The following is a 12,797-nucleotide window of genomic DNA, read 5'->3' on the forward strand; positions in this document are numbered from 1 at the left end:
ATAACTCCTGTCAGGTTTGGAGCTAAGAAGGACATAGTATGAAGGATACCATATTGGCAGTTTTATGAAATTCTCTCTGGTGGTGTTAGAAGAGGCATTCAGATTCAGCCAACTCTACTAAGGGGTGTTTCCCAAAGGAGGAAAGTTTTCTTTCTATAAAATTTCATATATTCATACACACACACAGACATTATGTACACAGACATGCACCATTTATACCAATCTCCATCACACTAACCTTTTTATGGGAAGACCTGCAGACACACTTCCAGCAAAACAGAAGTTCATCAGTATCTGGATGTTATTTTACCAACCCAGCAGAAGCAGCCATCAGCAGAGAATAGGAAACCTAAAGCAGCTTGGAACACCCAGAGATTCACCAACAGGACAAACAAGCTGGAGGGAGTCAAATTCTCCAGGACCTATTTTGCCATCAATACTTTGAGGGGAGTTAAGGATACAGGAAAAGAAAAATATCCCAAAGTGATTATTCAGCCAAGAGGACTTATGCTCCTAATTGCTCGTGTGCCTTTGAAAGTTCCCTACAGCTCTTTGCATTCAATTTTCTCTTATTTTGAAGATCAAAACAATGATGCAAAGTGCCCCTATTTAACTTAAGTGCTCTGACAAGGCACACAGACTATTCTTCAGCATTTGTGCTGTACGTAGCCATCAGAAAATCACACGTTTATTATGCATACAGAGTTCTTGCTTGATTGGAAAGCATTTTCCATATTTTGCAGGGCAGCCCAGCTCAGCAGCCAAGAGCGCAGCTCCTCCATGGCAGACGCGGTGCGAATACTCACGGCACATCCCAGCAGAGTCCCGGGCTGGCTGCACATCCCCAGCCCTGTCCCACAGCCTCATCCCTCCTCTAAGCCTGGAGCAGGTGGAAGGACTCTGGAAGGACCATGCTCTTGGCCTTTTCCTGCCCAATTGCACAAGGTTAATGAGACCTGCAGAGGAATCTCTGCTGGAGACAGGGCAACACGAGCCTTGCAGAGCATCACATCTGGAGTCCAGAGGCGCCTGCCTCCCCCCTTTGCGTTTGCTTCCCACTCCCTCATACGGAGCAGGATCAGTGATTCCCCTTTGCAGAGCTTGAACAAGACTGGGGAAGAGGAATAAAGGGGAAAGGAGATTTGAAAATGAAGTCTAGTTATTTTTTAATCTCATACCTGAAATTTATAGCATCATTCTCCCCTCTGAATAAACAACTATTCTGTCCCCTCCAATTACAACGCACAAAGCTGACTGCTACATGCAATGTCAAATTTACACTGGTGCCTTTTATCAGGATTTCCTTTCATATTGCTCTCTAAGCAATGACTTTGTAAGGAGATTAACTGCATTATATGCCACACATTAAACAAACCCACATGTATACAACACAGTTTTTAAGAGATTTTTCTTTTTCCCAGGATAGCCCTTCCTGTCTTACAAGGTCTTGGTTTTTCTTGGTTTTTAGCACCCGATCCCTCAAGCATTGGTCCACTACCACCACCAGAGAGGAGTTCAAGCCATATCCAGTATCCATCAATACTGCCAATAAATCAGGTAGAGGTAGATTTATTATTCTTATTTCATGAGGAAATTGCTGATCAGCTCTGCTTGCTATCCGAGATAAAGGCAACAGGAAAAAATGCAGAGACTTGCAATAAAGGCAAGGCATACATTTTCCTACAAAGGAATCTTCTAAAGAGAATTCCTTTAAAAAGTTCATTCAGTTTTTTCCTTAATACTTGTTCTTTTTTTCTAAAAGGTATTCTCTCACTAATTTCTACAGTTTACAAAACCCAGACTAAATAAAACCTGACAAAAACAAACCACAATCTTCCCAAATGTCGTGCAACCCACAGCAACAAAACTGACAACTTTATATCCATTCAGTGAGATAAATTGTGGCCACCATAGATGTTTTCCAAGGAACTGTCTAGTTGCTGTAAGCACCAGCTTTCAGGAGACTGCCCAGAGTAGCAATTCTTTGCTGAAATGGATCCCAAACACTCGTGTAGTTGGAACATGGGTGGACTCTTCCATTCTTACTTCCCACAGACTTACCTGGTACCAGCCAGCAAGAGAACCTGCATGGGTGAAGAGCCAGTTTTCTCCCTCAGGTTGCTTTCTTTGCTTTCCAAGGACTCAGCTGGTTCCTCATATGGGATTGTTCCATATGTTCATGTTTCCTGCTCACATCCACACTGTCTCCCCAAATCTGAAGATCTGGGACACTGGAGGGGCTGTGTCCCCCTGCCACTCCCTCCTGCCTTCCCTTGCCTCTTCTCAAGACTGTGGAATGTTTATTCTCCCCGCTCCTTTTGCTATTTATCACATCTCTTCCATCACCTGTAGTGCTTTTGCTGATTTCTATTGCTCTTTGCCGTATACTTTTCCTTGACTTTCTGTCAACTCTCCTGGCATCCCTGTAAGTTTCCATTTTTTAATTAATAATTTAATTCCATTTTAAAGCTACTAAAATAAAACTCTGCAGACTGATCTTGACATACAGGTCTAAGAAAAAAACATTTTTTTAAAATTACTATTACAAATACTGAGTATTATTACTGAATCAGTTAATGAAAAACAGATAAAATATGCTTCTCTTTTTGTAGGGGTTGAAATAATTAAAATGCATGATGTAATTGTCCATGCTTTTCTGTGAAAATAAGAAACCTACATTCAACAACTCCATGTTCAGCTGTTTTTCCAGCTGGAAAGATGGAAAAAAAAATTAGAATATCCATTCATTCTCTGAAGAGGAAGCGACCAATCTTTACACAACACAAATTAGTTTATCTAGAACTAATATTTTATATTTAACATAGAAGCTGATCCAAGATCTTGGCTTTATCTAGATGAAAGGCAGGCTGCTTGTATATTAGTGAGGCAATCTTACTTAACTAAAGCTAGAATTGTATACATGGAAATTACTTCTATAGGAGCAAAATTAAGGGAAATAAAAACCTGAAAAGTCTGAAAGCAGTCATCAGCCAAACCTTTCTTCAAATGGACATTTTCCAGGTACCAAAATGATGAGAAAGCATTACACATGCAGCCTAAGAAGTTATTGAGGTGAGGCTGTACTGTGTTCATGTAACTAGAAACATCAAGTTTCCTTCCTCTAGGGTAACCCTCTGGGCTTCAGGCACACAAATGATGGAACATTTGCACCTGGAAAGAGACCAATAAAACAAAAATGTCCCTAAGATACTAGAGAAACACACATACACACCCACACCTGTAGTGAGAGATTGATTTGCCTTCCAACAGGAACTACAGTCCTTCAGTCTCAGGACCCACAGACCTCAGGAACAAAATTATGCTCACTCCTACAAAATCATATTTCAGAGCGTACCCTTCGCCCTCCTAGAGGGGCAGGAATGGGATGCTCACCCAGGGTGGCAGCAGAGGTGTGTTCAGCAAGAAGGAGGAGCAGAGCCAACCCCCTCATTATTCAAACACCCCTGTGATGCTGGGGACACCAGAAGCAGGGAGCCAGCTTGGCCAGGGCCAGCTGCAGAGGCAGCAATGCAGCCTGTGAGCTCCTGTTTGCCCTTTCCAGCCCCAGGGAGGGATTCTGCCCCTTCCTCAGCAGCCTCACACACAGAGCAAGCACCACTGCAGGTGACCTCACCACGGGGCTTTGCTTCCCTCACACACACTCAGGTGTGCCTGCACACATGCTGACACAGGGGCACGGATTCTGATCCTTTCATTTGTTGCAACACTGCATCCATGGTAAATACATCCATCCTGCTGCAGTAAATCATCATTTTACAATGGATATATACCTATATTATTACTGTAATACTGATGTACTGAACCATTAGTATAAAAAAGCAAGCAGGTGATAAAAATGATGCAAAGACTCCCATAAAGTAAGAAACAAAACCCAAACTACTGTAGCAAACATTAGCACTGAGATAAGTAAATTAGTGATTATTCTGGAGATAAATTAGTGGGCAGATAGGAGTAGGTAAAGTATATGTGGCTGCTTGTATCTTTTCCAGTAGGGAGCTGTGAGCTGTGCCTTCTAGAATCTATGTAGCGTCAGTGCAATAATATGGATGGATATTTAGGACTAGGCTATGACCATGACTCTGAGGCAATTGCCTTCCATAGAAGTCAGCACACCAGCAAATTTCATCCTTATTAACTTCGCTGCTTTTATACATCTCACTAATTAAAAACCCTACCATAAAAGTTGCTCTCAGACACTTTGCATAGAGTAAATATGCTGTGGGAATCCAGTGTAACTGCAAATTTGCCTCTAAGTAGAAAACAGTCAGTGACCCTGAAGAGATCAATTTTTAGGCAGCCATACAAGGTATCCATGGAACAGAAAGATTAACTCTTCTCAGCACATTTCAAGACTCCCAGTGAAACCAAATCTTCAGAGAAAACATACATTCAGAATGGCTTTGGAATCCAGATCTAATATATGGAGAAACTTTCAAAGCAGGTCATTTATTTGACATAATTGTGCTAACATCCCTTTAAGCTGTGCAAACCAGAAAGATCATTTCAAAATATTAACTTATTTCTTGCTATCAACAACAATGCAATTAATTCCCCTCAATAAAGATTGTTTTTGCAAAAGAGCAATAAGGTGCCTCTGCAGGGGGCATCATTATCATTAAATAATCACACCCCAGGAGACGGGAGGCACTGCGCTGCACCATGTACATTTTAGCACTCCAGAGTATGATTAGTTTGTGTTAACCACACCCCAGAACAGCTAATTGGGAAAAGACTATAAACTGAGGAGGGTTCTGGATTTCTTTTATTTTTGGAACTGACAGGGAAGCCAGGAGGTTTTTTACCAGTCCCATGGAAAAGGTGGCCAGGTGTGACCTGGCAAGGCCATCTTGCTCTGGCTGTTGCTGGAGCCCATGACACCAGCCTGCCATGGTAATGCACTTTAATATCTGCATCCTCAAAAAATTACATGAGCCATCCCCCATGTGTAACAAGAGGGCTAGGTGAGGACTTTAGGATAGTGTGTTTTCATATGAAAACCAAACCAGGCCCAGTTGTTCCGCTCAGATAGAATCATGGAATCATTAAAGTTGGAAAAGACTTCCAAGATCATCAAGTGCAACCTTCAAGCTCATACCATATCAGGAAATGCCATGTGTACTCACTTTTTTGAACACTTCCAGAGATGCTGATTCCACCACTGCCTATATATATGCAGGAAAACAAACACATTTTAATAGAAAGGCTTATTCTTATCTGCTGGATGTCTTATACCATTCTGGACAGTCTGCTCTGATATATGGCAAACCTATGGAAGTAGATGGAATGTTTTAAAAATACATACTTCCAGAGCATAGGTAATTGCTTGCACGGTGCTGGATTCCTGAGGACTCAGCAGTTGGGCTTTTTTCCCTGTTTAAACCAGTGGTCTTCACCACAGAATTCACCCTGGCAATTGGATACTCCTGCTATGCATGGAAGCTGTGACGATTACACTCCAGATTTGTCAATTTCCCCCTGCTGAAAAGAACACGTAAGAAAATTGTGAAAGAGCCATCTCACAATTTGGTTGGGAGTAAAGCAGAAACCACCTCCTCATTTTGGAGATGAAAATCAAGCCTGCTTTGACAGCCTGAGGCGTGACTTCAAAGGCAGCTGCATGGGCACAGGATCAGCTCTGTGCGTCCAGAACCAAGAGCAAGGGTAAAGAAGCTCAATGCCCACCCCAGAGTGAGCCAAGCCCTTTGCTAGGACACTGCAGCCTCCTCAGGAGCTGCTGAAGATGGAAGGGAAGCAGGAGTGCAGGAGAATGGAAATTCCTCACGGGATGGTGGGGACACCATAGAGATGCCCCCCATGGGTGTGGAGGGCACACACCCAGGACAAGGCCACATGACCGGGGACACAGAACATCCCACAGCCACCTGAAGACTGTGAGGATCTGTGGCCAAAACAGCTCCTCACCACACACAAACCCTCTGGGGGCAGGGTATGACCCCTGGACCTGTGCAGAGCAATTAGTGAGCAGCACTTGTTGCTTGTATTCCTAGCTTGGGCTGTCTCTATATTCAGTGCTGTTACCCATTTCTTGTCAGAAATTGAGAAGACTGAAAATTTTCTGCAAGACCTTTGGGCTGGATGCACCAAGTCTTACCAAAGAGCCCTCCTTCCTCCTCGGGAGCCAAGAATTTTGCTGAGTTGGGAGTGCCATTAAAGCTGAATTGGCAAAGCCTCTCTCATTTGTGGGTCAGACCATGATGAAAAATGGCTGTTAAGAGAATAAGACAAAAATGGGGAAGGAATTAGAGATACAGTAATTCAAATGAAACAAACAATACCATTGCATGAAATAGCAATATACTTATTGTTAACACAAGGTATTTTATAATCAATATTTAAAGTGTTTTATCAGGAGTGTAACTGATACTTATGACTATGTATGTGCAGCCAGTAAGGTATAGATTTATAAAAATGAGGGTTATCATAGCTTCAGTGTAGCAAGGCACAGCCGTTTTAAAATTGAAATTCTCAGATTTTATCAGTTATCTCTTTCCACAGGATAATGTAACTTTACAATTACTTAGCTCATAAAGAACTAATTTCATTCAACTTCCAATAAATACTTTCAAAATAGGAGTCTATGGCAAGATTTCTTGAGTGGTCGAATCATGAACAATAATGGTCATACAGACTTTGAAGGAAAGTCTTGATAATGAGATTAATACCTGCAGGCTTCCCTCACAAAGATGTAGTTTTATAAGCAATTAATAATATCCTCCTTTTTCTATTTTTTTGTATTACAAAGAAAATAAGTTATTGATTTCAGCTGCAAAAATAACTATTTGCATAACATTGTTGATTGTATGTTCTACTAGCACAATCAGGATTAATTGAAGCAAAATATTTTATTATTTTTAAATGGGTAAAGATTTTATATATATTAGCATTTGAATCTGATTAGAACAGTCTGTTTACCAGCACTATTAGGAGCACAGCTCATATTACCATATTCAATCCACACTGGCATAAAGCCTTCCTGTTGGCACCTCTGTACAGACTTGTGGCAAGACCTTTGAAGGCATTCCTACATTTTATAAATGATGAGTACTAGCAACTACTTCTCAGCTTTTCTTACATTCTAGATATGATGTTCTTAATTAAATATTGTGAGTGAAACAGCAGCCAGTGATCTATGGGAATTCTGCCACTGATTTTCATTTTATCCACCTGATAAACCCCATTTTTAACCCCGTGTTTGAATGTGAGAGGAAGCTCACCTGGCAGAAGGGCAGCCAGAGCACCTGAGTGCAGTCTGTGTCAATTGGTGATGGAGGAAGACCCCCTGCCTTTAGGTGGTGCTTCTGCTCTGGGAGGGAAGTGTCAGGTGCCACAAGTTTGACAACCTGGATACACCCTTGACCTGCAACAGGGCAAAGCCACAAGGCTGTGATGAAATAATGAAATTCCCACCATGGTTCAACCTTCTCAACTGGGCATATTTCTAAACAGATCATATTTTCTATGAAACCACATCTAAACTTTATTTTATATTTAAATTGTATGCATGGTTACCTTAAATTAACTAGTTTTTGAGAGCAGCTTTTCAGCGAGTACAACAGTTTCAAATGTAAAACTGAGGCAGCCCAGTGATACCACTTTTAAGTTGATGAACTAGTCATGCAATATACTGGCTCATTTAAAAATTTATATTCATACTCAGGTTCTCAGTCTGAGTAAACACCAAATTCTTTCTGGTTCCCAGACTGAAAGACTTTTTTTTTTCTGTAGCTTATTTTTAAAATTAATTCATCATCAACCAAATGACTGACATCACACTGAGCAGGAGCTTTGGTAGCATCTTATCTCATCGGATGTTTCCCTCCAGCCACCAGCAGCCAGACAACACGTGTGCTTTGCTGGGCCAGGTGTCTGAGAGACAGAAAATGCATCCTCTGCTTGAAACAGCAGCACCGGGGTGCTGTGGCTGGGAAAAAGGGGGAGTTCTACTACACTGGAGTAGGAATGGATCACTTCATGTGCATGGTAAGAATTCACCTTTTGGTCCCCAGCTCAGCCACCATCAGAACATCAGAGTTGGTTTATTGTCTAGCTGGGTTATGCACAAATTTTGGACAGTCACCAGTTCAGGAGAGGAATCACATCTGATCTGTTTTCTCATGTTTGCTTTCCCTGAACAAATCCCAGCTGAGATAGATGCAATCAGAGACTTAACCAGAGAATTTTCAAATCTTCCCACAGCAATCAAGATAATTTATTTTTTTTTTTTAAGAGTAAGAAAGAGAACATTTTGGGGGGCAGGAGGCAGGGGCAAGAGGGAGTGTCAAGATTCACGGACATTAGGCTTTAAAGATGGATACTATTTAGGACTATTTCTTTGCCCCAGTATTTGACTAGCTCAACTTGGTAGCAGGAAAAATTAATTTTAAACACAAACAAGTTCCTGAATTTCAGCTGGTTTGAATTTTTAAAATCTCTGATAGTCTGGCTAGTCATCCAACATGAATAGAAACAAAATAAAATGACATGGGACCAGTCCACAGGCAGATTAACAGGCACGGAAAGCACAGAGAGAAAAATGCAGCAAAAAATTAAAGGAAAATTCTAAATATCTAATAAATCTGAGAACTTCATAAACATTTTACACAGAAGAAAGAAACAAAATATGGCAACTAAATTATGCATTCAGAATCGTATGCTTAACTGGGATAGTTCGCACTTGGATTTTGGTGAATGCCGCTTTTAATTCCATTGCAGATGTTCGTATTCATAACACGACTATGCCCAAATTTAGCCAATATCAAACTGCTTTTTTATGTATACTACAAATATCAAATGCCTGCAAAAGAGGCAAGAATTAAAAAGTAGAGAATATAAACTGGACTGTGAAAGAGGAAAAGGAGAATAGATGAAAATCATTTTTAGAAACATCAGTCTTTGGAAAAATCACTATTAGCAAATTATCGGTTGCTTCTTCAAATAATAAGACTTTTAATCAATATGCAAAAAAATAATCAATTCCATCTCTCATTTTTTTATCCTTCTTTCTTTTGCTCTCATATTTTATGTAGAGTAACACATTTCTCAGCCCACTGTGTAGCTATGAACTGAAAGCAAATATTCAGACAGTAAATGAAGCTGCAGTTTGTATTTATAATGCTCCTATAACTATGTATATATATATTATACAATCTCAATCTCTGTTAAAAAAAGAAGCAGTTCAATAGAAAGAGATCATTTTATTAAAAAATCATGAATGCAACTGCACTCATTCAACCTTAGAAATGTTTTGATGGCTTTTCAGCGCTGCAATATATTTAGATGGGAATATGTCATTAATATAAACAGCAGAATAGAAACTATTAAACTAACACAATTTAAAACTGAGCAAACCTGAGTATTTGATTAAAGTTTTTGTGCATTCTATACACTTGAACAGGTAACATAGAAGCATAATATTTTTGTTGATTTTTAATTTGTTAGAAGTATTACAATTGAAAAGCTAAATTTTTCAGTAGTTTGTATTTAGAAATTAGAAATCTGGTCCTGTAGGAACTTCTTTAGTCTTATTTTCCAGGCTATATTCTGAATATCAAGTGAAGTTTAAGAGAGAAAGCAGCAATGATGTACATTATAGGAACCCATTTTCTTTGTTACAAAGCAATACTAAATGTGCTGAGTTTGAGTCAGTGTACATTTGGTAACTTTCAGTGATAAGAATAAAATCCAATTCCATATATGCTTAATGCATAAAGAATTTTTTAGAAGATTTGCAAATAAAACACCATGGTTAGAAAGGTCATCCATTAATATGTAGTCAAGCCTTTAATGGATGTGTTTATTTTTCTAGACTGAATAATTAGCTGAGCATTTTTTCCCCCAGAATAACATTGCATTGCATAAATGCAGAGACTTGCTTACTAAAAACAATTTAAATTGCACCTCGCACGCAGTATGTGCAACAACTGTGCTCCTCTCTCTAGGATATTAGGGGTAAATTTTTAAAGCAGAGCACAGAACATAATCTTGTTATTTCCTAAATGGATTTGTGTGCTTAAGACTCACACACAGCTTTGAAAAATTACCCCTTCAGAAGATTGACCTGGGCAAGGAACCGGAGTTTTAAACCTGGATTGAAGCAGAAGTTGTAACCCAGCTTGGCGGCAAAGGCTGGCTTAGCAAAACGGCTTGCTGTAGTCATACTACTGTTTGAATGGCCAAATTAAAGAAACTAATTCTTATTCTAATCACATCCAGTGGAATTCTGATATGCTGACACCCAAAATTATGGCTCTGTCATTAGAGAGAGAATGAGTGGGAATGTTTTGAAATTTTTTCTGTAAATTATGAAATAGACAGGGGCCCAAATGACAAGATATGACACTTTTGTTTTTTGATTATACAGTTAAAAGTTTTAGTACTCAGCTTCATTTCAAGGGTGAATCACATCAGAGTGGATCTAATCCAAATGAAATACCTTTAAGATTCTTACTTCTTCAACTATTAGAGATCTATCATGTCTCCTGCATGAAGCCTCATTTTCGTCTTAGAACAGATGGGCAAAATTGTCATTAACAGAAACTGACAACTCTAAAACTGAAATATAGATTTAGAAAGAAATCTAATGAATTAAATCAATGTTATTGCAATGAAAGCCAAAGAAATTAATAGTGATTTGTAAAGTTACCCTCTATTTTAACCTCAGTATATTTTAGTCAGTGTGATTTTACATTCACAATACCTTTTCAGGCTCATTGTTAATGTCTTACTGTGTAATACACTCTTGTCTTAATATATCATCCATTCTTAGCAAAGTAGGACTCCGGGCTCCATTCAACCAGACCAGCCTGCAAGATGCTGAAAAACATGAAAAATCCAAATTTAGTTACGTTTTCCCCTGTCCTGCAGCACAGAGGCAGTGGCACACGAGTTTCATGCACTTCTAGATCAGACCCCCTATGCTCACACAATTCTAATCAAAATTACTTACAAGGATGCTCAAAAATCACTTCAAATAAACACTCAGGTTTTTTTAAAAGCTTATTTAAAATATATATGTCATTTATTTCCAGCCCCTTATCTCCAAAATAAAACATTTTCCAGCTAATATGCCTTGCTAGATATGTGGGGGTGGTTTTCTTTTTTCATTTGCATAGTAATACAACAATTAAATTTTTGGATACAGTGCATATAAAGCTGTGAACGAGGACAAGTACCTTCACATTGTCCAAGGACACTTTGTTGTGAAACTATGGAAGCCAGTAGGCAATATATCAGATGGTTATAAATTAATTATCAGAGTCAAAAGACTCATCCCAAATTGCAATGGGAGCAGAAGCAGCACTCCCAAAAGCCCTCCCAGGCGGAACAGCTGCAAACTCTGCCAGTCAGAACTGCTCTCACCCTGCCCATGCTCACAAAGCTGCAGGAGCTTTGGTTTAGACAACTTTCTACAAGATAACTGTTTTCCATTTAGCCCTTTTTCTTTCTCAAATAGAGGGGTTTATTTTGGTAGTCTGCAAGGAAAGGAAAAGCAGAATTCCATAGAACCCCTTTACATTTCTCTGTACAGGTAGGCAGCTGCATGGAGTGTCCTTTCCTGGGGTCTTCCTCCCTCAAAACCATCTGCACACAGCCCTGACTAACGTGGTCTAGGGAACCCTGCTTGGGCAAGGAGGTTGAACTAGAAGACCCCCAGTGGTCCCTGATAGCCTCACTTATTCTGTGATTTAAAAACACCAGTGTTTATTCATACTGCAAGGCAAGGCTTGAAGTAAAATGGTAAAACAAACTGTGATATTAAAAAGCTGAAATACTAGAAATGGTGCTAAAAGCTCGCACCCAACAGCCTGATGGAGAATTCAACAAGAGAAATGAGGCTTATGTAACTGGTGGTACTAAACCAGAGTTAAGAAAAAGAAAAGTATTTGTGCTTGGTTTCTTTTTCAGCAACAGCTCGGAAAGGGAAGAAATACAAAATTTGAGCTGAATCTTTTAAAGCCAAAGACCTGCTATTTTCAGCTCTATTTCAAACCACAGTGTCATAAAACTGTAGCTTTGTGTGTCATGTTTCAGCAACTGCTGTTTATAATGTCATGCAAGACCAATAACATATTTGATTGTAAAAAGTATTTATTCAATTGTCTATTTTACCAAATAAAATCTTGACTCAATATTTCTACTAGCAGGTTTATATCACTTCCCAGTCCTACTTTCTTAGCCTCTCTTGGCTGCCCTGCTTTTATAAACCCAGCAGTTTTCTGGCATCTTGCTTTCCCCTGCTTTTGTAGCAGGTAAAGACAAGAAGTCCAAAGAGGTGTGCAGATTGCAGCACATTTGTCAGCATGGAGATGACAACAGGCAGGGTGAGAATTCTCCTCCCCTCACCCTGACTTTGACCATTGAGTCACCAACAGGGAGAATATTTCATCTTCGTTCCTACAGAGATTCTGAAAGAATCTCAAAATAGATCCATGATATTGGGTCTGGATTTGCTTACAGATATGGGCACAGGACCTTGTCCAACACGATGAAGAGTCATCAGCTGGCTGACAGCTCACTCACCATACACGCATGCAAAGCGGCAAACACACATCAGCTGCTTTGCAAAATAAGGTCTGTGGAAGAGAAAGAATCAGAAAATTATTTCGGAAGCTCAGAGACTTAGTAATGAAGGCAGTGTTCAAAAGATACTTAAAGAGCATTACAGACAGAGTAAGGGTTTAAAGCGCTATTTTTAGTAATGTTCAATAAAACATGCATCTGCTATATGTTTTTGATTTCATGAGGAAGCTTTTTCT

The 12,797-nt window shown here is 39.6% G+C and overlaps 2 long non-coding RNA genes across 2 annotated transcripts; both read right to left on the reverse strand.

The window, feature by feature from the left end:
- Nucleotides 1–1,079: 1,079 nt before the first annotated feature.
- On the reverse strand, nt 1,080–3,146 carry LOC132079271 (uncharacterized). The gene is made up of 3 exons (XR_009419377.1): nt 2,965–3,146; nt 2,062–2,423; nt 1,080–1,111 (listed from the first exon to the last, which is right to left on the reverse strand). It is a non-coding gene; the product is annotated as an uncharacterized LOC132079271 (long non-coding RNA).
- A 2,986-nt stretch (nt 3,147–6,132) lies between these two features.
- LOC132079270 (uncharacterized) lies at nt 6,133–12,563 on the reverse strand. The gene is made up of 4 exons (XR_009419376.1): nt 12,497–12,563; nt 10,739–10,854; nt 7,257–7,399; nt 6,133–6,247 (listed from the first exon to the last, which is right to left on the reverse strand). It is a non-coding gene; the product is annotated as an uncharacterized LOC132079270 (long non-coding RNA).
- Nucleotides 12,564–12,797: the final 234 nt, after the last annotated feature.

Source organism: Ammospiza nelsoni, chromosome 13 (genome assembly GCF_027579445.1).
Source record: "Ammospiza nelsoni isolate bAmmNel1 chromosome 13, bAmmNel1.pri, whole genome shotgun sequence".
Taxonomy (NCBI): Eukaryota; Metazoa; Chordata; class Aves; order Passeriformes; family Passerellidae; genus Ammospiza; species Ammospiza nelsoni.